Below are 15,711 nucleotides of genomic sequence, written 5' to 3'. Positions count from 1 at the left end.
CCTATAAAAAGTAGGAACGAGGAAGGGCATAAGTTTAATTCATAGGATGTAAAAAAGCAGCATCAGGAAAACAAATACTGCCACAGTACTAATTTTATTCTGACTTTTCTTAAATGTATTTGCTTTCCTATGCATTTTCTTAACTAGTTGACAACTTCTGAGTTATCATTAATTACTCATATTATGCCTCCTAAAATCAAATATATGCATCTGTGAAGACTGTAATCACTAAGACATGAAACTAAAAAAATTGTGTAGGAGTTTTAAAATATTTTTCCTTGCCTTGTTCAGTTGTATATATAGAAATGTTTGATAAAATTTAGCTTCAACTGGTCTTGAGAAGAAAAAATTCTATCATTTGGACCAAGCTTTTATCTAGGTTTGGTTTTATTCAAAATCAGGGAGGAAAACTGAGGGATGCAATGATTATCTTTTAAAGTTAATCCAATATTCATGTAAAAGTTGCATAATATACTACAAAATTTGATATATTCTTATTTTCATTTTTTTAAGAATGAGACAGAATTTTTCACAACTTTTTTTGGATGCACGGTCCAGAAGTAATAGCTACAGAATTTCATTTCAATGAACAGGCATACTTCTAGTGAGTTTTGAATCTTCTCTTTTAAAAACAGTTCAGTAAAAGACTGCAAACATATAGATCTTTAAAATTTTATAGATTTGTTTAATAAAACCCTTTAAAAGCCACTTAACCTGTGACCAGTAACTAGTGCCCTAGCTATTATTTCTATGAGTATTTCCTCCTCTCTATTCACAACTAATAATTTAAATTCTTTAAAAATAATTCTTTAAAATGTTGATCTTTTTAAAGAAAAGAGTCTTCCCCACTTATATTCTACGGAAGCGTCCACTGTTATTGGCACAACATGTTAGTATAATTCATTTCATGTTCTGAATTAAATAAAAAATAAAATTTATCATAAATTCTTCAATTACATCTTCCTTATTTTTGCCTGCTTCTATTGTGTGCCTATTTTCTTGTGTGACTGCTTGTAACTTTCTAAAAATCCTAACTAGTTTTTGTTATCATGGTGGAAAGTAACTTAAATCTTTCAGACCTTCTCAAACACACAAACAAAAACATTCCATTGTGCAGTTAGTGCAGCAGAATCTTAAAAAATTCCATTATAGCATTTTGTACATGATTAATATTACATATAAATGATTAATAAATTATATATATTTCAGTTCAAATTTAGGTAGTCAACATTATCCGCTATTATGTTAAAAAAGTTGCCTTTGTTTTTGGCAACATATGTCAGACATGCATTTTAAAAAATGCTTACTTTGAAGTAATTCTTGAAATATTATTTTTCATCCAGATTCAGTGAAGCGCCTAAAGAAATGTCTACAACCATGCCTAAATGTCTGGGAATTTAGGGGATACCAAAATGATCTGCTGAGTCAATTTTTACGAGTTCTGAGTCCTCAACTGCTATCAAGAGGCTGCTTATGTACAGCATCAATGTAGGCTTCTTTTCACATTCTATAATTTCCAGGAACATTTTTGCAGTGATAGAAAAGTTATCTGAGTGTCAGAGAAAAGCAAGCTTCATGATGTTTATTCTTTACTGAAAGTATGTACAAACAGAACCAATGTTTCATTCTATTTCATTGTCCAGTCACAAAATCCACAACACATCTTCTATTCATTAACTAAACAACAGTCAGTTGAGATCAAGGCTCGCAGTTATGTTTATTAAGTGCCTCTCCATACATCCTTTCACCATTAAGCAAAGTGAGTTTTCTGATATACGCACCAACACATTATGTTTCTGTCCGTCAGGATTTTTCCAGCTAGACCAGGCATGTCCAACCCATGGACTGTGGACAACATGCAATCTGGCGCAGCCTGTCAAGAGGCCCAGCCTCTGCCCCTCACCACCATGGTGATTAGTCTTCTTAACCTACCTGCCTGGTCTGGCCCTAGGTGCTCACCTAGAAACAACCACACATAGATCTGCCACTAACATCATGGTGACTGAAACCAGGAGCTCAGTGTACAGGTAAGTCAGGTTATGGCAAATAATTTTATACTATTTGATACTTTAGCCAAAAACAGTACTGCAAACAGTGAAAAACATGCAGCCATACTTTCTGTTTTGATAAAGGAATTTGAGACTATATTTCAAGACTGATGAAAAGAATCTTTTTTTCTTTTCTTTTCTTTTCTTTTCTTTTCTTTTCTTTTCTTTTCTTTTCTTTTCTTTTCTTTTCTTTTCTTTTCTTTTCTTTTCTTTTCTTTTCTTTTCTTTTCTTTTCTTTTCTTTTCTTTTCTCTTCTCTTCTCTTCTCTTCTCTTCTCTTCTCTTCTCTTCTCTTCTCTTCTCTTCTCTTCTCTTCTCTTCTCTTCTCTTCTCTTCTTTTTTTTCTTTTGTGTACTCATGACCCTATTTTCAGTTCCCATAAATAAATTACCTGCAAATTTTTAAATTTAATGTGTAGAGTTACAATCACATATTTAACTCAAACATTGATCCTGTCTCTTCATCAGACTTCTGTGAGACCTCTCTTAGCAGAGACAAACATTCCTTGCTTCACCACCCCATCTTATTCATGTCATTGCTCTCTGATTGTACATAAATTTGTGAACAACAGTTATCAAGGATGAAGCACAGAATGAATGAAATTTCATCAAAAGTCTCTCACTAACACCTTGAGAACTCACTAGGAATTGCAACCACTACTATAAAAACAGACTTGTGCATTGATTTCACAGAAATGAAATCAAATATCTTACTAGTTTTATGGTTCCCCACCCCCCCGCCCCCTTTTTAAAAATTAAAAATTGAAATGTTTTGTTACTTACATACATAAACTGTATTATATATTTTACAAGAGATGCTCCAAAAATAATGCCTCCTGCTTTATTGTGTTGGCCCATGGTGACAGAGACAGATGTTGAAAGTGTGGTAGTAGAGGCTGAAACTTCCTGACCATATTCCATCACATTTTGTGTGTGACAGATGGAAGCAGGATGGTGGTCTGACAAAATAACCTCTGACACAGAAGTGCATAAGAAGCAAAGGTGGATAATTCAATTCCTCCAGGTGGAAAATTGGCTCTCATTGACATTCACTGGTGATGACTCAACACTGACGAACACCAACAGTGGATGTGAATACGAGTTGGTAGGTGGTAGATTTCAGCAACTGTGACAGCTAGTCTCCTCCTCTGGTGCAGGTTTTTACAAGAATGGCCTGTGGTTTCTTGTTCATCCCTGGTGAAAATACACAGCTAGTGGTGGTGATTTTCTTGAAAAAATAGTATTATGAGGCTGAGAATTTGCTCTATCAAATAGTGTTATTATGCTCTTTGTATCTGTTGTAGTTTCCATGGAGACATTACTTGCAGTAACCTACGTACATGTAGCCCACAAAAATTCCTCTTTTCTCAGAACATACCAGGCAAACCAAAAGTATGGAAACCCATGCACCAATCACTAATTCATAGGTCACTCTGAAAGTAATGCTTGCTATTTAGTTACATGCAAACTATAATAGAGGTTTATCTAGACATGAACCAGCAGTATGCCCAGGTAGCCAAGAAGGCCAATGGCATACTAGCTTGTACCAGAAATAGTGCTGCCAGCAGGAGCAGGGAAATGATCATCCCTCTGTACTAAGTTATAGAGAGGCTGCATCACAAGTACTGTGTTCAGTTTTTAGTCCCTGACTAGAAGAAAGACATTGAAAGCCTGGAGTTTGTCCAGAGAAGGGCAATTAAACTGGTGAGGGGTCTGGAGCACAAGTCTTATGAGGAGCAGCTGACGGAACTGGGATTGTTTAGTCTGCAAAAGAGGAGGCTCAGGCATGACCTTATTGCTCTCTACAACTACCTGAAAGAAAGTTGTGGCAAGGTGAGCGTCAGCCTCTTCTCCTTTGTAACTAGCAATAGGACTAGAGGGAATGGCTACAAGCTGTGACAGAGGAGTTCAGGTTGGATGTTAGGAAAAGCTTTTTTTCCAAAAGATTGGTCAAGCACTGGGATGGACTGCCCTGGGAGTGGCAAGTTAGATCAGAAAAAGGTAATACTTTCTTTCTCTACTTGAAACAGTCATAGGCTCCACAAAATTCTTCCTGTGGAAGTAAAAGAGATTAAGAAGACTGAGGGGATAGATTCTGTAGTGCAAGTTTCCTCATGTCTCTCTATGACATTGTTACTCTACATTCTACTGGAGTAAAAGGCACCTACAGAGCATTTTTATTTCATGTTATTTTTGAACACAATTGATGTAATAGCAGCTTAGTATCACCAAAATAGACATGTCACATCACTGGAAGGTTTTCAGGCTCTTTCCAATTGCCTATATATATATGTACAGATATATATTAATATGTAGATATTTTCATGGATCACCTCAACCTATCATGACTTCCACAGCATTGACTTCGCATCCTATGAAGGAGGTCAAAGGAAAGAATTTAATTTTCTGCTGTTTGTAAAGTCCCCTATGTAGAACATATCACCTTTCCCCTAAGATCAGCTGGTATCTCTTTGTAACATCAGCATAAGTTACCTTGACTGTCAAGCATGTGACTCACATCTAATCAAGACTTTGACTAGATTTTTGTGGGTTTGTGGGTTCTCAATATGTAGCTCATGAAATACAAGTATCCTTTTCATACCTGGATCAGTCTTTCAGTCATGCAGTTATGTTCTTTTCATTATCAATTTACTTAAATTAATATCACACACTTTAACAGAGTCAAGTAAAAGTATCACATATTTCTAAAACACGGCCCTGAATATTATGCTTTGAAATCATTCAATTAAAAAAGAAACAGGACTAATCTTTGATTGAGTAGCTTTCTTTTATTCCTAGCTAAGCTACCAGCATGTGCACTGGCCTATATAATAATTCACTATAATAATTCACCTAAAGATTACATAGCAATTATGTTTAAGAGTCATTATGTATAGAAAGATGGTAATGACTTATGTTCCTTCTACAATGACTCTCAGCTATTTAATATCACGATAATAACCATGACAAGAAATGGTACTTAGACAGTAAAACATATTGTTCCTATAATTGAAGCGTAAATATATAATATTTTTCATCCTTAGTCACTAAACTAACTACCATTAATAGGAAAGAGACAGTATATAAGTGTATACATATATGTTTATATATTTGTTTATATATTTACTTAGTGCACGAGAGAGACAGGAAAAGAGGAAGAGAGACAAAAATGTGGTAAGATGGGAAAAAAGTAACTGACAATATTGAAAATAAATATATGCATTTAAATAAGAAATATAAATCTAATTACTTTAAACCTGAATTCTCCACTGTTGGATTTCCTGAGATATGGATAAGCACTATTGACATGTTAAAAATACAACACCACTTTCATCTGGCTAGGAAAATGTATTAGCCCTTAATCCAATATATTTCTGTGATGCCACATTTAAGCAGTTTTCCTCTGAAGAACAATAAATCAGAATATCTCGAAGAAGGTGTTAAAAAATCTGGTGACAAAAGTGACCCCAATTCCAAATCTCAAAGGAAAATAAGTCACCACCCACAGTCTTATTACCTTATTAGACTTGGGTAGGCTTGTTCAGATATTTTTTGCCCTATACTTGTGTCTACTTGAAGAATTTTGTAAATTTTGGTCAGTGAACAAAATCTGTAAAAGAGATTCCTTTTTGAATTCCAAAATAATTCATTTAATTAATTACAAACAATTTTGAATTAGACTCAGACTCCAGAACTTCCCTATTTCCTCTTTTTTCTGGTGACGGAAGTGTAACTATATGTCATGGTTTTAGATTTTTGTTCTCAGTATTCCACATCATAACATCATGTAGTACATGTTAAAGCATTAATGCTCCTGTTCCATGCATAGTAGATACTTTGGGGTACCTGTTTTAGAAGAGAAGAAGAACTATATCCCCCAGAGGACTGCTCACTGTTCTGTTACCATTTCTGCTCAGTGGGAAAGATAAAAACCATTCGTAGATCTCTTGACTTCCCTTTTTTGATTTTCTGGCTCATCTCTGCTCCCAGCCATATCACCTCAGCTTAATTAGAGTAAGGCTTCTATTTTTCAGACACTCTCACTTTAGTTATTAGCTTCAATTCTAATTACGTTATATTATATTGCATTATAGTATGTTATCTTGCATTCTGATATCTTATTTAGTAAATTAGTTTGTTTCTCCTCAGATCATTGCCACTGTGCTGTTTTTAGACCCATCTCCCTACCTTTTCCCCTTTTCCTTTTCCCAGGGCTTGGATTCGCAGGTTCCCCTGCCTCATTAGTCTATTACCTATGTTAGTGTCTGAAAAGTGCTAGAATAGAAGTAGAATAGTGCATAGAGGTGCTCATTCACAAAAACTCAACAGTGATTTCATAACAGCTAATTTAGCTACTTTGATAAACGTTACTGCCTTGAATTACTAAAAAATTCCTGCTAAGAGCAGGTGTCAGTGAATTTACATTGGACAGAATAGCAGTGTACTTTCCAGAGAAATGCTTGTGAATATATCTGAAATCAAGCCAACAATATTCATAGGAAATTTACCATTCACACATATTTCAAAATTGCCAATGGCTTCTACACGATCAACTCTGCACACTTCTTACAAAACATTTCACTGGGATTAAAAATATAAAGGTTCTGTACTAATGATTGCTGGCAATCTTAGGTGAAATTTTTCTCACTTTTTTCACTTACATTAACTCCATTTCATCTGACATACTTTTTAGATTAAAACATTTTTAGAGTGAGGATCTTCACTTTCAGCATTCTTTTCTTAACATATTATGTGAGCCTTATGCTGCTGTATGGGCACTAATGCATATACTAATTCTGTACGACTAAAAAGCATTAACCGTGAATCTATCCTTTAAAAGCATCTATCTTTCAAACACGTAAAATGTATCAAAGAGCCTCTCGCTGGGCTACCATATTCCACACATGTAGAGTATTTTGTTGTTGTTATTAATCACGGGCACCAAAATATCATTATGAAAATTTAAGCACATAAACAATATATTATCAACATACTGCTCTGATGACCAAGAAGGCCAATGAGTTCATTGAAAAGAGCATGGCCAGAAGGTCCAGGGAGGTGATCTTCCCTCTCTTCTCTGCTCTGGTCAGGCCTCACCTGGAGTACTCTATCCAGGTCTGGGCTTCCCAGTACAAAAAATGCAGGGATCTCCTGGAGATAGTCCAGCAGAGGACCACAAGTGACCTGGAGAGTCTCCCCTATGAGGAAAGGCTAGGTAACCTGAATCTTTTCAGCCTTGAGAAAAGAAGACTGAGAGGGGATCTTATTAATGTCTATAAATATCTTAAGTGTGGGAGTCAAAGGGACATGGCCAACCTCTTTTCAGCAGTCCATGGGGACAGAACAAGGGGAAATGGCCATAAAGTTGAGCATAGGAAGTTCCAAACCAATAAGCGAAAGAACTTCTTCACAATGAGGGTTACAGAGTACTGGAACATGTTGCCCAGAGCTTTTCTTCAGAGGAGGGGAGTTACATTCAGCTAGATTGAGTCAAGGTTAGATATCATGGGGAAGACAGAGACCCCCATGCTTTCTGGGAGCGCATCCTCATGGGGACAGTCTTTTTCTCCCAGCTGGAAGATGTCCATGCTGCAGCATGTGTCTGGTGCCGCTTGTGCTCCTGTCACTGAGCACCTGTGAGAAAAGCCAGGCTTCATGATCTTCCACAATCCCAGTAAGCATCTGTAGGTAACACTCACTTTTTTTAATACTGATTGTAGGCAGTTCCCTCAGCCTTTGCTGCGACTGCTGGGTGCCCTGGACTCTCACCAGCCCTGGCTGAGCTCTTGCTCCATGTGGCAATGTCTTTTTCATACCAGGGACACCAGGTAGGGACTTAAGAATCCACATGCAGATTCTCAAGGTCCAAAAGGGGGGAAAAAATAGAGAGAGAAATATGTGTTGTTTTTGTTGTTTTTGTGAGTTCGTTTTCTTAAGTATTACTCATTTTTTATTTATTGAATCAATTGTTCAATATGCCTCATCTTGAAAAGATGACCTTCATGCTGAACTTCAGGCTGCTTCATGTCAGAACCAAAGTCATCTTCTCCACATGAGTAGCCACTTCTGTAACTTGTTTGACACATTCTCAGGGCCCCAGTCAGCTCAGGTCTTTCTGCTGGATTCCTTCTGTTGTCCTGGCACAGCAGCTCAGAGAATGCTGGTCTCTGCCTTCCCCTATTCCTGAGGACTTGGGGAAGAAGAAATGACAGATTTTGGCAAGGGAAAAGGATGGAGATGCGAAGGATGGTCTCACAGGAGCTTTTGTTGTCAAAAGAATTACCAGGAATGGCCATGTGAGCCTGCAAGGTGGTACTGGAGTTAGGACTCCGCCAGCTAGTGGTAAACTTATGGGATGGATAGTTTGGTGCCAAGACAGAGGTGGCCATCTGGGGAGAGGTGGACAGGACCCTGCCTGGCCACCAGAGCACACAGCTAGTTTGAGCTGAAGGGGAAATACTTTGTCCAGTAAAGATCCCAGTAAATCCTGGGAAAGCATCCTTCAGGAATAATATTGCAATATTTTTTGGAATTTGGAATACTTCTTTCTTTCCAGACTTGTCCAAACTTGAAGTTTTTTAATTAGATCTTCTTCCTCTGTCACTGGTGTAAAAAATCAGACTTAAATAACAGTGTGGGTTTCTATTCTGTTTTTGTTTCCAATTATCAGTCTCATTACTTATTATTATCTAGCTGGGATTGTATATTGTACAATAACAGAAAACTTCCTCACAGTCTTTGTACTTCATATAAAATCAGCTGTAACTTAATTCACAATGACATAAACAATGTGATAGCACCATAGCTTATGCTTCCATTTAAAATTTATCATTTCTATTTTTGTAAAATAACATCAGTTCGTATAATCTGTGTACAATTCAGTCTGATTGCTTAGAATAACTTGTTACAAATGTTAAATAGCTGTCATGCTAATACATCATAAGACATGATGAATATGTAGTTTTTAGGAAGAGTGCCACAAGAGCTCTATCCATCTTTGAAGAGACACATTTTTTATAAGGAACCTATTTCATACTCATACATAAAGCACAGTTGTTTAGCTTTGTTTATCTTTGCAGAAGCTTGCTTATGAATAGAAATAACACATTTTATAGAAGAGAGAAAGAAAGGTAGAAAGAAAGTAGCAGTAGCACATCCTTCTTTTCATAAATTCTCTTAGAAAGTTAACTGAGTTTCACTGAAGGGAATGAATCAATGGTCCTTTATAAAGAAAAAATCAATTAGAAAGTCATTACATAAACGTTAGCATTCAAAAAATAAAATTATATATTAAAGCCAATTAGTCAGAACTACGGTGAATTGCACTTGCACTGATGTATGCAAAATCATTAGCAACCTCCATGTCCAAGAAATGTAGAGAGTGAAAAAGAACATGTTTATAGACAACTGAATTTTCTTTTGCAAGCTATCTCAAGCAGCAGATGACTTCTCTGGGCTTTTTAAGAGGTTTACTTTGTCTATCTCAAGTGTTACTGTTGTTACTGAAATTAGAACACTTGAGGCAACACACAAGACAACAGCCACTCCTGTGGCATCCAGGAGGGCTATAGGAAGAACAGGAATCCCAGTAGAGTCTTTCTCCCAATAGCTTGCTGTAGTCCTGGTGTGATTTGTGTTTAATGCCACACTGGAGAGGCAGATGGTGTTAAACATTGAGAAGGAGCACTACTGAGCATCTCACAGAAGAGCTGAAGTCCCCTCCTGTGGATGCAATGGGACAGTCAATCTTATTTATTTCCTTAATGACAGCAAATAGGCTAGCTAACTTTTCGTGTTTGGGTCTGCATCACAGAAGATTAATGTATCTCTCCCTGATGGGTTTGTTCTGAGCAATCAGAAGCAGAAGAAATCTCTCCCTGTAAGTCAGATGCTGTAGCTTGCAAAATTAAACATTCCGATACAGGTTGTCACATCATACAACCACTGCAAGGGATGGGGCATTTCAACTGTATCACAGTTTCAGGATTTTTGTAATTGGTATTTCACATCTTAACATCAAGTAGTGCACTGGGAGTTAAAGAGTTAATGCTCCAGTTCTGTGGATTGTTGATATTTCTAGGTATAGCTGTCTCAGAAGACAACTATATAGCCCAGAGGACTTTACGTTTTTATTTTCTGTTTGGATGGGAAAACAAAACTGTTTGCAAATCATGAGACATCTCCTTTTTCCTTTCCGCTCATCTCTACAGCGTGTGTGCTCCCTAGCCATCTCACCTTCAGCGTTAGAGTAAGGCCTTTGTTTTTTGGACACTCTCATTTTATTTGATTTCTTAGCTTCCATTTCGATTATATTATATTATATTGTGTTATCTTGCATTTCAATATCTCATTTAGTAAATCAACTTTTCTCCTCAGATCATTGTTGTTTCATTTTTAGGCCCATCTCTCTACCCTTTCCCCTCTCTACCCCTTTTCCCCTTCCCCCTTTCCCAAGGTGTGGGTCTGTGGGTCCCCCTGACCCATTAGTCATGGAACCAGGCTGAACTGGCCTGTAAACCATTGACATACTGCATCTACCATTAGAGGTTCAATCCTAAACACAGTAGATAGAGAGAAAAGGAGACACAGAAGTCTGAATTCATTACATATGTTTCTGAACACATATTCAACATAATACACATTTTAGTTAGATATAACTGAAATGCAAATGGCATGCATTTCATTTCAGAAATGAGATGCATTTCTGAGCTGAGGTAAAAACTATGTTTAGTTAGAAAAGCTGAATTAGGGTACTTAGTGCCAGAGATGCTTAAGTAACAAAGACATCCCTATAGCTCTGTAGATGTGAAGGAGGTATGAGATGAGACAACAACTGCTGGACAGACAAAATGCCTGAGTGTGCCTCAGCTGGTGAAAGATACCTGAATTCAGAAACATAATTTGTCCTAGGTTCCTAAAACACTTCAGTATGAGATGTATACTGTCCTAACGCTATCCATTTATCTTCTAGCAATATGTACTTAGATTAGACAAGTTTGTATAAAAGTCTAATCAAATGTTCTGATAATGGTTATTTTTATATTTGAATTCAGGTATAATGGACCATAGGGTCATAAAGAGTAGATGGTGCATATACAAATTCATATCCACTTCATAATTTATAACAATTAGTAATTTTGATGACAGAATACTAGTTCTTGGGAACAAACATACCAAAAACTACACCCATTTGGTCTAGAATAGCAAACAATCACCAAAGTCAAATAACACAACTCAAAACACTTAGTACTCCACTAATAATTTCAAAATCTAGCACAAAGGACTTTATTTTAAAGACTTAATCTGGATATATGAACAATAAACAGAAAAATAGAAGAAAAAAAAAAACATGAAAAAAAAATGAAAGCAAATAATAAAGAAAGATTGTTAAAGAAAAAATGGTTATGACTGCTACTGGAGTACTGTGTTCAGGGAATCCAGAACAACCACATATTATATTCTTATTGTCCCTCATTTAATCGTTGCTAGCAAAACCTATGCTTTAAATAAAATGCTTTTATACTAACTTTTCATACATTAAATTTGATTTCTAAATCAAAATATACCCAAGTCAGGTTTCAGTGTAAGATATTTATAAAGTAGCCAGTATTAAATAAATTGTTTGAATATTTATTTTACAACTTGAAAGTCTATTTTGCAACTGTAGCTCATTTTCTTTGGCTCTACTTCAAAAAAAAAAAAAATAAAATCCTTTTGTGTCTCACATGTCTTAAATCATCTTAAGACATCTTAAGTCACTGCATGTGTTTAGGAGCTGGTTGATCACATCTGAGAAGTGCTTGTAAAAGGAAGCAACGTTGTAGTATCTTTTATTCCAACAAGTTAATCAGTAAATCCGCTCTGCTTTCATTGCGCATCATCTGTAAACTGAAAAGCTGAAGGCTGACTTGCATATTTGCTAATGCACTAATGCAGTAAATGATAAGAATATGTAAGTGGTTGATTCTAATCACAGCCTTGTGAAGCTATATTGCAGAAAGCAGAATTAAATCCATAGGGCTACCCTGGACATCTGTTGTGTGGAGCTCTGACTTTGCAATTCCTATTGACAGCTACATCAAACATCCGAGTGCTTGAAATATTTGAGTGAGTGACCAGAACTCTTTAGGCTCAAATGAGATGCTGCATTACTGCATTAATAATCAGAGGAATGTTCATCAGTTCAGACATCTACAAGTTAGACACTATATTTCTATCTAAACTCTGAATTTTAAATAGACATGTTTTCTTAGAATGTAAGAATATTTTACCATTGTGTGCATTGACACAGCTAATCATAGCAGCTAATCATAAATGAGCAGATTTGTAGAAAGATTCAAGCATTAAGCGTTATCTGGAGTATTATGTTCAGGTCTGGGGCCCCCAATACAAGAAGGAAAGGGAGTTGTTAAGGTCCAGAGGAGAGCCACAGAGATGATAGAGGGATGGAGCACCTCCCCTACAAAGACAGGCTAAGGGACATGGACTTGTTCAGCCTGGTTAAAAGAAGGCTACGGGTGACCTCTTGGCAGCATGTGACATGGAGTATGGAGAGATCAACTTTTCACAGTCTCAGCAAAGATATATTATGCTTCAAATTATGATAGATTCAAAGAAAAACAGAGATTATGCATGGAAAAGGGATGACAATCTGTTAAGCTTATTACTAAAATGCTATCAATACTGAAGGCTTTTGTGGGGTTAAGAATGTAAACTGGGAAATAATATGTAAGAGCCATTTAAAGTTCAATAAATATGCAGTAGAACCACATGACTCAGGAAGTTTTTGAGCCAAAACTAATTCAAAAGTAGAAGAACACTGTCTGGAAGCAACATACCTATTTTTATTTTTTTTTATATATATACACTTCTTACCAGATCCCAAAGAGATGGCCTTTTCTTACATTTATATATGTATAGAAAAAATAAAAATATGGCCTTTTCCCTCTCAAGCATCTGTTTTCTCACCAATACCTGGCATTTTCTCCCAGAAATACCAGCTTTCTCACGGATACATGACCTTCTCCCCCCCACATCAGACATTTTCTCCCAGAAATATGTCATTTGAGCACAGAGATCAAGTCTCCCCGAAAAAGCACTTTTCTGAGAAATACCTGACATTTTCTCTGCAAAATACTACTTGACACTCCTCCAGTGGACATTTTCTCCCGTGTTTACCATATTTTCTCCCCGAGACCACTTGGCACGCAAAAATACCGCAGTTGCTCTCCTCTACAAGACAGTCTTTCCCACCGTTTCCCACTTTTCTCCCTCATTTATCTCATTTGCTCCCTGAAGTTCCAGCTTTCTCCTCCTTCGATGACATTTTCTCCCAGAAATTCCCGTTTTTCACCCAGAGGATGGCATCTTCTTCCAAAAAGAACACCTTAGCTCCCAGAAATACCAGCTTTCTCCAATCCAATGAGATTAGCTCCCAGAAATACTGCTTTTTGCCCAAACACATGATCTATTCCACCACAACTATCATGTTTTAATCCTCAAGAATACATTCTCTACCAGACCTATGCCATTTCCCCCCACAAATACCACCCTTCTCCCAAATACGTGGCATTTCCTCCCACAAGTACTACTCGGCCATCCAAAAGAGGACATTTCCTCCCCAAAGAAGGAGACTTGCTCCCTGAAAAAACAGCCTTCTCCCCAAACAGATGAAGTTTTCTACCAGAAAAACAGCTTTTCTTAGATATGCTTCACGCTTCATCCACAAAATACTATATGACAATGCCAAAGGTGACTTTTTCCAACAAAAATACGATCTTGTCTCCCACAAATATCACCATTCTCCCAAACAGATGACATTTTCTACCACAAGTACTACTTCACACTCCACAGGATGAGACTTACCATCATACTTTTCTAGACTTCATATCACAGTTTCCTCCCAAATTAGATTTCCTTCCAGACATACCAGCATTCCCCGAAACAGAGGACATTTTCCCCCGGAAATACCATCATACCATCTTTTCTCCCAGAAATACCAGCTTTCTTACAAATACTTCACATTTCCTCCCATTTACACTACTTCACACTCCTAACAATCCTACGGCCGTTTCATCTCCCAAATGTGTTTCTGCCAGAAATACCAGTTGTCTCTTAAATATATGAAGCTTTCTTCTTATACAATCCTCAAGATGACATTTTCTCCAAACAGAGGACATTTTCTCTCAGAAATACCAGGACTCGTATGAATATTTCAATTTCCTCCCGAATATACAACATTACACTCCTCAAGAGGACAGTTTCTTCCAGAAATGTGGCATTTTATCACACCTAGACCATTTTTATCCCCAATAGAACTCATTTTCCCCCACAAATACCACTACTCCAAGAAATAGCTCCCATTCTCTACCAAAAATGCTGCTTTACTCTCCTCAAGATCACACTTACCCCATCAAGATGGCAGTGTCACAGAAATACCAGCTTCTGCCCCTCAAAATAGGACATTTTCTCCCCAAAACCAAAAAGAATATACCACTTCTCTTAGAAATACCTCCCATTTCATCCCAGGAATACTACTTGACACTCCTCAAGATCACACTTACTCCCATCACAATGGCCTTTTCTCCCACATACACCAGGTTTCTCCAAAATACACCACATTTACTCCTACAAAGACCAGGTTTCTCCCAAAGATGGCATACATTCACCCAGAAATTCCTGCCTATTCTTCAAAATACGGACTTTTTCCCAAAAAAAAACAGCTTTCTGACAAACACATGTCATTTTCCAACCAAGTCTGCTACTATCTCCCAGAAACAGCCGGTTTCCGAGAAATACCTGACGTTTGCTCTCCCAAATACTACTTGACACTCCTCCAGAGGACATTGTCTCCCCTATTTACCACGTTTTCTCCCCAAGAGACCACTTGGCACACCAAAAAGACCACCGTTGCTCTCCAGTACAAGATATTCTTTCCCACCGGTTCCCACTTTTCTCCCCCAGCTATGTCATTTCCTCCCAGAAATGCCACTTTTCCCTTGGAAATTTCACCTTCTCTTCCAAAAAGAGGAGATTTGCTCCCAGAAATACCCCTTCTCTTACAACTGCCACACGCTTTCTCCCCAAAAAGCCTCCATGACAATGCCAAATGGGACACTTGCAGCCAAGAAGAGGACACCTTCTCTCAGAAAGACCACTTTTCTCCCCAAGAGAGGAGATTTTCTCCCAATTGGATGACATTTGCTGTAAGAAAGACCTGTTTTCTTCCCTCAAGGGGACATTGTCTTTCCCACTCAGGACATTTTCTCCCAGAAGTGCCGCTACTCTTAGAAACACCTCCATTTCCTCCCAAATCTACTCCATGACACGCCTCAGGATGGCACTTACTCCCCGATTTGGGGCATTTTCTCCCAGAAATACCACTTCTCTCCCAAAGGGATGGCCTTTTCCCTCTCTAGCATCTGTTTCCTCACCAATACCTGGCATTTTCTCCCAGAAACACCAGCTTTCTCACACATACGTGACCTTCTCCCCCCCACATCAGATGTTCTCTCCCAGAAATATGGCATTTGATCACAGATATACTCTTTCCAGGGAATACCAGGTTTCATAAAAATACCTCATAATTTCTCCATGAAGTTGGTTAGCAAGATGACACTTTCACCCTAAATAGGAGATTTTCGCTCAGAAATGCATGCTTCCCCC

Source organism: Phasianus colchicus, chromosome 34, assembly GCF_987193195.1.
Source record: "Phasianus colchicus chromosome 34, bPhaCol1.hap1.1, whole genome shotgun sequence".
In the NCBI taxonomy this organism is placed as follows: domain Eukaryota; kingdom Metazoa; phylum Chordata; class Aves; order Galliformes; family Phasianidae; genus Phasianus; species Phasianus colchicus.
Note: the sequence above shows the minus strand (reverse complement) of the source record.